The sequence below is a fragment of the Labeo rohita genome, chromosome 21 (assembly GCF_022985175.1).
Source record: "Labeo rohita strain BAU-BD-2019 chromosome 21, IGBB_LRoh.1.0, whole genome shotgun sequence".
In the NCBI taxonomy this organism is placed as follows: domain Eukaryota; kingdom Metazoa; phylum Chordata; class Actinopteri; order Cypriniformes; family Cyprinidae; genus Labeo; species Labeo rohita.
Window position 1 is genome coordinate 24,654,169 of NC_066889.1, and position 8,228 is coordinate 24,662,396.

General features: G+C 33.2%; 1 protein-coding gene across 6 annotated transcripts in view; it reads right to left on the reverse strand.

Annotated features, from left to right (window-relative positions):
* LOC127152235 (probable E3 ubiquitin-protein ligase HERC1) overlaps nucleotides 1–5,714 on the reverse strand; it is an 80,786-nt gene extending 75,072 nt beyond the window's left edge. For all 6 annotated transcript variants that reach the window (XM_051092775.1, XM_051092774.1, XM_051092776.1 and 3 more), the window contains exon 1: nucleotides 5,422–5,714. The gene's annotated coding sequence lies outside the window, so the exon portion shown is untranslated. The remainder of the gene's footprint in view (nucleotides 1–5,421) is intronic.
* Nucleotides 5,715–8,228: the final 2,514 nt, after the last annotated feature.

The following is an 8,228-nucleotide window of genomic DNA, read 5'->3' on the forward strand; positions in this document are numbered from 1 at the left end:
CTGGACGCTTGCCTCAGTTTCTCTCACTTGGTGAACCCGGTGGCCTTCTCGTCACTTCGAGCAAGTTACCACCACCTTCTGTTCGTCAGTGTCCATGAGCAACATGACCCAGCACTTCCACGTCTACCCTGTGTCTTACACCCTGGAATTTATTACACCCGACAGCCTCTACGGTTTCACTATGTATAAAAATAAAAAGGATGCTTCTCAAAGCTGCTTCACAGTTATGTGGGAGGTGGTGAGGGACCGAGTGTCACATTCCCTGGGAACTCTGACTAATCCTACAAAAACTAACACAATAACAAGTCCTTAATGTGACTATGTAAAGAAACGCCGAGCTTATACTCTGAGGTGTTTACCACTTTACAACAGACATATTGGCGTGAGTACAATGCGCTGGGTGTAAATATAGACAATCTTCAGTTACATGTTACTATTAATAATCAGAGGTAGTTATGCACCCAAATAGTAATTTTAGAGCATGTTTGAAAATAGATCAGAGAACATACAGTTTTAAACCAGTGTTGATCTGATAGCTGTTGGATGCGCTTTACAAATTAAACTAGATGACAAAATAACAGCTGGGTTATTCCTGCTAAGACGTTCAGATGTGTCAGATATAATATTAAACTTCCAATATATATTTTTTGTACACTACTGTTTAAAGTTTTGGGGTCGGTGAGATTTTTTTAACATTTCTGAAAGATGTTTGTCATGCTAACTAAGGCTGCATTTATTTGATCAAAAAAAAAAAACTGTAAAAACACTTTTTCTCACAAACGCAATTCTGACTTTCTCACAATTTAGTTTGTATCTCGCAATTCTGACTTTTCTTGCAGTTGCAAGTTTGTATCTCACAATATCTTGCATCTCATTTTTTCTGGCAATTGCAAGTTTGTATCTTGCAAATCTGACTTTTTTTCCTTAGAATTGTGAGACATACACTCACAATTCTGACATTTTTTCTCACAAATGCAAGTTTATATCTTGCAATTCTGACTTTTTCTCACAAATCTGACTTTTTTCTTAGAATTGCGAGACATACAATTGGAATTCTTACATTTTTTCTCACAGATCCAAGTTTATATCTCACAATTCTGACTTTTTTCCCCTCGCAAACCTGACTTCGAATTATAAATTTGCAATTCTGATTTTTTTCTTGCTTGCAATTGTAAGTTTGTATCTTGCTATTGCTTGCTATTGCTGATTCGCTGAACATTTCTTATTATTATCAATGTTAAAAACATTGTGATGTAATATTTTTGTGGAAACCAAGACATTTACATTATTTTCAGGACACTTTGATGACCAGAAAGCTCAACAGAACAGCATTTATTAGAAACTGAAATATTTTGCAATATTAAAATTGTCTTTACTGATACTTATGATCCATTAAATGCATCCTTGCTGAAAAAAATGCATTTAAAAAAATTAAATAAACACTACTAAACTCAAACTTTTGAATGGTGGTGTATATGGCAATAACATTTAGTTACTTTGGTTTGAAAAAAAAAACATTGTGAAAAACTGGGAATTTAATAAAAACAAGATCCATTTCTAATGTACTTTTATATCATTTTAATTGTTAAATCAATCCACAAACTTTCCCTGTGTCCTCAATATCACTGTCCATCCTGTTAGTCTTTTGTAGAATCAAAATCATTTGCTTAATAACATCATCCTCCAGGAAGTCATATCATTTTGGTGGGAAAACGACAACACAAACATCAATAAGCACTAGCAATAGATTTTATGATTTGTATGTGCAGTTGCTATGTTTGTTTAACTTTAAAACATTCAATTTAATAAAATTACAGGCATCACTATGATAGGAAAAAAAATAATCAAAAAGTGGTTAAAACTATACACATTAACTATTAAAAATATCAAAATAAGTTATTAAAGTTGACACCTTCATGCAAGCCAACTCTCAACGCCTTCCTAATTTTAGCATCTTGTTAATATTCCTAGTCTTTGCGTAAATAATCACATCTGACCAAAGCATGATAAAAGCATGAAAGGTCTGTGACATCTATTAATAGAAACACTTTCTTAAATTACTACAAAGTCCAAAGAAGTGCTGCATAACACTAACCCATTAAAAATGGGATTATACTAAAATATTAATCTTCAGTCTCTTTTGTCTTAATGGTAACAATTCCTGAAATGTTTTCAAGTATTTCTTGGAAACCTTGATGCAAATGAACCCACAGTCAAATGAAGGATGTTAACCGAAAACAGAGAGCACATATGGAACCACAGGGTCATTCCCAGCCACAGAGGTGAAGGACTGAGCTTGAATCAATCAAAGCTGTCCAGCCAAGATTTTCCATTGCCAAGTGCCTATTGCTGTTGACCTTCTGTTGAAGTGAGACTGAAGTGGATTCAATTCAGCCAGTCAGAATGGTCTGGGGGGCTGATAGTCCGAACACCTGACTGATCCAGGACAACTGCCACAAGTAAAACTTCCGTCCAGTCTGATCACATTTCAGACAGAGGCCATCAAAACACAGGGCGAGCCAAGGTTTCATTGCGGAAAACTGAGTCAAAGGAGATGATACAAGCACAACTACAAAGCTTTGAGGCTTGTGTGGAACAGGAGTGCAAAATGTCTCCTGAACACTGTATAAACAATAAATGTTTCATTTTTTCATATCTCAGGTGCCTGGCTCCAGTTATGAGCTTTGGATCAACTTGTTTGGAGCTTGAAGTAAAGAATAGAGATTATGAAACACACGATACATGAAGTTCTCCTCTCACAGAGTTGAGAAACAAAATAATTATTTTATTAAAACTAATATAATTATCATTTTTAACCAAAGTGACTGTCAGAACACTTCAAGAGAAACCTAATGTTGAAGTTCTAAAGGCCTTCATGTCATTCCAAACCTGTATATATTTTTTATTTTTTTCTTTAAAATGCAAATGAATATATTTTCAGAAACAAATATAATGAAAGTCAATGGGGACTGGAGATTAAACATGCCAAAAATCACCATAAAACTAATCCACATGACTATATTCCAAAAATTCTAAAGCCATATGATTGTTTTGACAAAAATTTCATTTTATGTAGTGAAAATTTCCACTGTGGCTATGAAATGTTATTTCCACTTATGTTGGGTTGTCCATACGTCCTCTTTTTCCTGGACATGTCCAGGCCAGGGTTTCTAAATGTGGCCCTGGACCACAAAACCAGTCATAAGGGTCAATTTTTTGAAATTGAGATTTATACATAACATATTGGTTAGGATAGGACAATATTTGGCAGAGATGCGTCTATTTAAAAATCTGGAATCTGAGGGTACAAAAAAAATCTAAATATTGAGAAAATCACCTTTAAAGTTGTCCAAATTAAGTTCTTAGCAATGCATATTACTAATAAATTTTTTTTATATATTTACGGTAGGAAATTTACAAAATATCTTCATGGAACATGATCTTTAATTAATATCCTAACGATTTTCTGGCAAAAAAAAAAGATAATTTTGACCCATACAGTGTATTTTTGGCTATTGCTACAAATATACCTGTGCTACTTAAGACTGTTTTTTTTGTTCCAGGGCCACAAATGGCCTAAAATATCTACAATTTGCATTGGCTTGACCGTTCTCTGTAGATCCCATCTTCTTGCATACCACGATTGGTCGATTATGTACAATGCCTGCATGCTATTGATCAAACTTCTTTTCAGTCATTACTTTCAACAAATATAAAAACAATAGTAAAATGAACATGGACATTTTAGGCAATTCCAAAATCCCAGCCAGGACATGTCTAGGAAAAACAGGACTTGTGTTCAACCTAGCTCTTGCACATTTAAATATGAATCATTAAGATTAAGTTGCAGCCGGTTTGATTTCACAAACGATCTCAAGACGTGCAAAAACCGGTGCTGTTTGGCTTCACTAACATCAAACCTGACGCGGCACATTTCGGTGTACACAAGTTTGAGTAGTAGTCATTTTCTTCTGTTAGTAATTTATTTCTTCTGTTAAACACAAAAGAAAATATTTTGAAGAATTTTATTAACAAAACAGCTGCTGGTAGCCATTTACTTTCATAGTGTTTCTTTCTATAGAGTGTTTTCACGACGCGTCATGAACATAAACAATGAAACTTGCATATTTTGCTAATTATTTCTGCTGTAAATGGTCAATTATTGTTATGTTTTGGGCTGTACTAATCTAAAAACATTTGGAGTGCTATAGACTAATAAATCAAGGAGAAGAGTGCAAAAAACTGTCTGCGGAACAAAAGGCGTTTGTGGCTAGCCAAACTAAACCAGGATTTCCAGGGCAAGAATCTTGACTACATTCATGTTCGTTCTTACCAATTCCAGTCAGGTAGGTGAAATATTAGGCTAATATCTTAATGAATACTGCTTGTACATATCTTTACCACCTAGTAACTTTAGTTTGTCAAAGTATTGCACCTTTTCCTGTTTACTAAGTTCTTCCTATATAATTTAGCAGCTTCCAAACATTTTTCCACGGTTTACACAGCATAAATTAGCAGAATGACATATTCAGTAGTACATTAACCGTGCAATATGGCTGCACATCCAAGTAACTGACCAAATCATGATGTAAGCGCAAACCTACTATGGAAGTCAACGGTTACCAACATTCTTCAAAATATCTTCTTTTGTGTTCAACAAAGGAACCAAACTCATACAGGATTGCAACAATCTGAGGGTGAGTTAACCACAACACCACTTTCATTTTTGGGTGAACTGTCTCTTTAAATGCCTCTTTAAAAGAAACAATGATGATAGTTCATGAGTCACCTGTTCTCTACTGAAAAGACCAACTTAGACCAGCATGAATTTCCATGGTTTGGTTTGTCCAGCTGGTAGACCACCATATTGTTAAGCAGAGAACAAAGCTTGGTCAACCAATATGATAAGCTGGTTGACCAAGGAAGGCTTTGTTATGCTTAAAAACAGCTAAAAACACTATAGACAATAACATCCCATCATCTAAAACTACACATCCTGGTCTTTTCAACCAGGTTGAAAAGGTTGAATCTGCAATCTAAAACCACTACACCACATCACCCTCAAGGAACTGCCATTTCAACAGCATGGTGGACCAGAAAGCATCAGATATGATCTGTCAAACAGCCACTACGCATCTAAACCCTGAATTTTGCCTAAATAAAGCACAATAGGCAAAATGTAACCACAATTACGGTTACCACAGCAACATTAATGAACTGTCACTTGGGAAAGACTTACATTGTTGCATCAGCTGGGACTCAAAGCAACAGTGATATACAAAAATAGCTGACATATGACGAGCTCAACTGTTTAACCAACTAATAAACCAAAACAATTACGACAGATACGACAACCCGCCATTCATCAGATCAGATGTTGTCAAATTCAAAATAAAAAAAGACAGTGTATATAATGCTTACCAAACGGTCCGATCTCCTCTCTTCCTTCTGTCATTCACGCCCAGCAGATCAACCCACTGCCCCCTGCAAGGCTCTTTAAACCTGCTGCCTACCAGAAAGGACGTGAATCCTGCGGTTTATGATGAACCATATCCTGTATTTACCTTCGCAGATATACACTTTTGAATTAAATGTAACTAAACGGCACCCGGTAAAGAGGAGTTACGCAATGCGAGGACGAAATGCCGGTTAATCTCGCGCTGAGGGTGGTAATAGTAGGGTAGGTTGCCGCTCCTCAAGCTGTTGCCATGAAAGACAACGGCTTTCGTTTTCGGGAATGCGCGTACAGCGGTGGATTTTACGCAAACTGCGTAGTGCCGTGACGTCATGACGTTTGTATCTTATGGGTCCGTTATGTCTAGTTTTTTTTTTTTTTCACGTACGACATGTTATTCCAGAAGGAATATTATTTGATTAATCTGTTGCTTTTGCTGGCAAAGTTTAGTATACATAAATGCAAGTATGGCGAGTATAAACCATTGTTTCTCATTTTGAAATCAGAAGTTAAGCAATACCTAAAATCTATTTACAATCCGACAAACAAAAAAGCTGTTAAATGTATTAATGTATGTAAACATTTTCATGTTTTTATGTCATTTTCTTTCTCTTTTTTTATTTATTTTTTTTTTTATTACTATTATTTATTTATTTATTTATTTATTTTTCCTAATTTTTGTAATTTTGTATCTCCTTTTCTTTGTGTTCACCTCCTGGCTACTGTAAAATTTAGAATTTGACTGACTCAGTAAATAATAATAATAATTAAAAAAAAAAGTTATGTCTAGCTTTTGTTTATGCAATACTGTTAATCATTACTGTATTTAATATGTAAGTATTTAGTTTATTACATTTTATAATTAAAATATTACAAAATTACAAAAAAAACTTTTAAACACTATTGTACAGTCACACCAAAATTTATTCAGAAATTATCAGTTTATTCGCTATAGTTTAGAAAATGGTAGTAAAATATGGCAAGAACTCAGAGTTAAATTGTGTCAGAACAAATTCATCTTAATAACAAATTAATTACAGTCAAACCAAAATTTATACAGCTACCTTCAACATTTTATTATCACAGTTTATTAGTTTAGAAAATGGTAATAAACTATGACAAGAACTCACTAGTTAAACTGTCAGAACAAATTCATCTTGATAGAAAGGTATCAAAACAAAACAGTAACAAAACAAGATCAGGCCAAAGTGTCAAATCAAATTTTTGGTCTCAAATTTTTATAAATTTTACTGGTAGTCCACTGTATGAAGAATTTTTGGGTATAATATGTGACTCTGGATCACAAAACCAGTCGTAAGGGTCATTTTTTCAGAATTGAGATTTATACATCATATGAAAGCTGAATAAATAAGCTTTTCATTGATGTATAGTTTGTTAGGACAATATTTGGCCAAGATACAACTATTTAAAAATCAATATTTAAGAATCTGAGGGTGCAAAAAACCCATAAATATTGACAAAATCGCCTTTAAAGTTATTCAAATAATGTTCTTAACAATGTCTAATCAAAAAGTTTTCATACATTTACAGTAGGAATTTTACAAAATATCTTAATGGAACATGATCTTTACTTAGTTTCCTAATGATTTTCGCCATTAAAAAAAAAAAAAAATAATAATAATAATTTTAAACCGAACAACGTATTTTTGGCTATTGCTACAAATAAACCCCAGTGACTTGAGACTGGTTTTGTGGTCCAAGGTCACACATGTCACAGTTTATTTTATTTTGCTATCCTCGTTTACATAAATGAACTATAGTGTCCTGCACCTGATAATAAAAATATTTTAAAAAATATATATCTGGTGTTTGAATAATTTTTTTGATTTTGGACTATGTGTCCATTTGATGCTTTTTTATTTCCAAAATTGTACTATTTTGCATGGCATTAAAAAATAAAAGCATCATTTTAATAAATAATTTTGTTTAAAAACAAAAAATCCCAAACTGAGTCATTGAGATAAAACCTAAGAAATTGACAACCAGAACAGTCTGATTTATGAATGACATTTTATTTTTATATTTTCTGCTTTTCTTTTAATTTTACTTTAAGTTTGAGTAATTTCGTGTTTTTTTGTCGTTTGTATTAGTTTTTAAGTTTTAGCTGCTTGAGCTTTAACTTAACTAAGTTAAAATGGGAAATGTTGCCTTGTTAACCTTTACGAAAATTAACCATGGTTTTACTACAAAGTAAGCTGATGCAACTGATGTTTCATAAGAGCTGATGCAACTGCAGTTTCATAAGAGTCTAGCTGAAATGAATTTTTTTAAATATTTGATTTCAGCAATTTATTTTATTTCAAGCAATTATTATTATTTTTATGGTATTAGTTTTAGTTAACAATAATAACCCTGCTTGAAAGGCTTGTAATATAGTGCATAATTCATTTTACTACATTTATGGAGTTTTTGTCCTTCGGAGCCTTATTACATTAATGTTACTTAAGTGCAACAACCTCCAATAAAAGAATACCAAGCCACAGAACGTATTAAAAAAAAAAAAAAAAGTTTATTACAATTAAGTGAAATAAAAGTCTTATTTCTGAAATGATGGAGAATGATGACACTTTTTTTTTCTTCAACCTTCTAATCGAAGTGCTCTGCAGTTTCAGCTGATTTATTAAATATGTGACCCTGGACCACAAAACCAGTCATAAGTAGTATGGGTATATTTGTAGCTATAGCCAACAATGTGGGTCAAAATAATAGATTTTTCTTTTATGCCATAAATCGTTAGGATATTAAGTAAAGA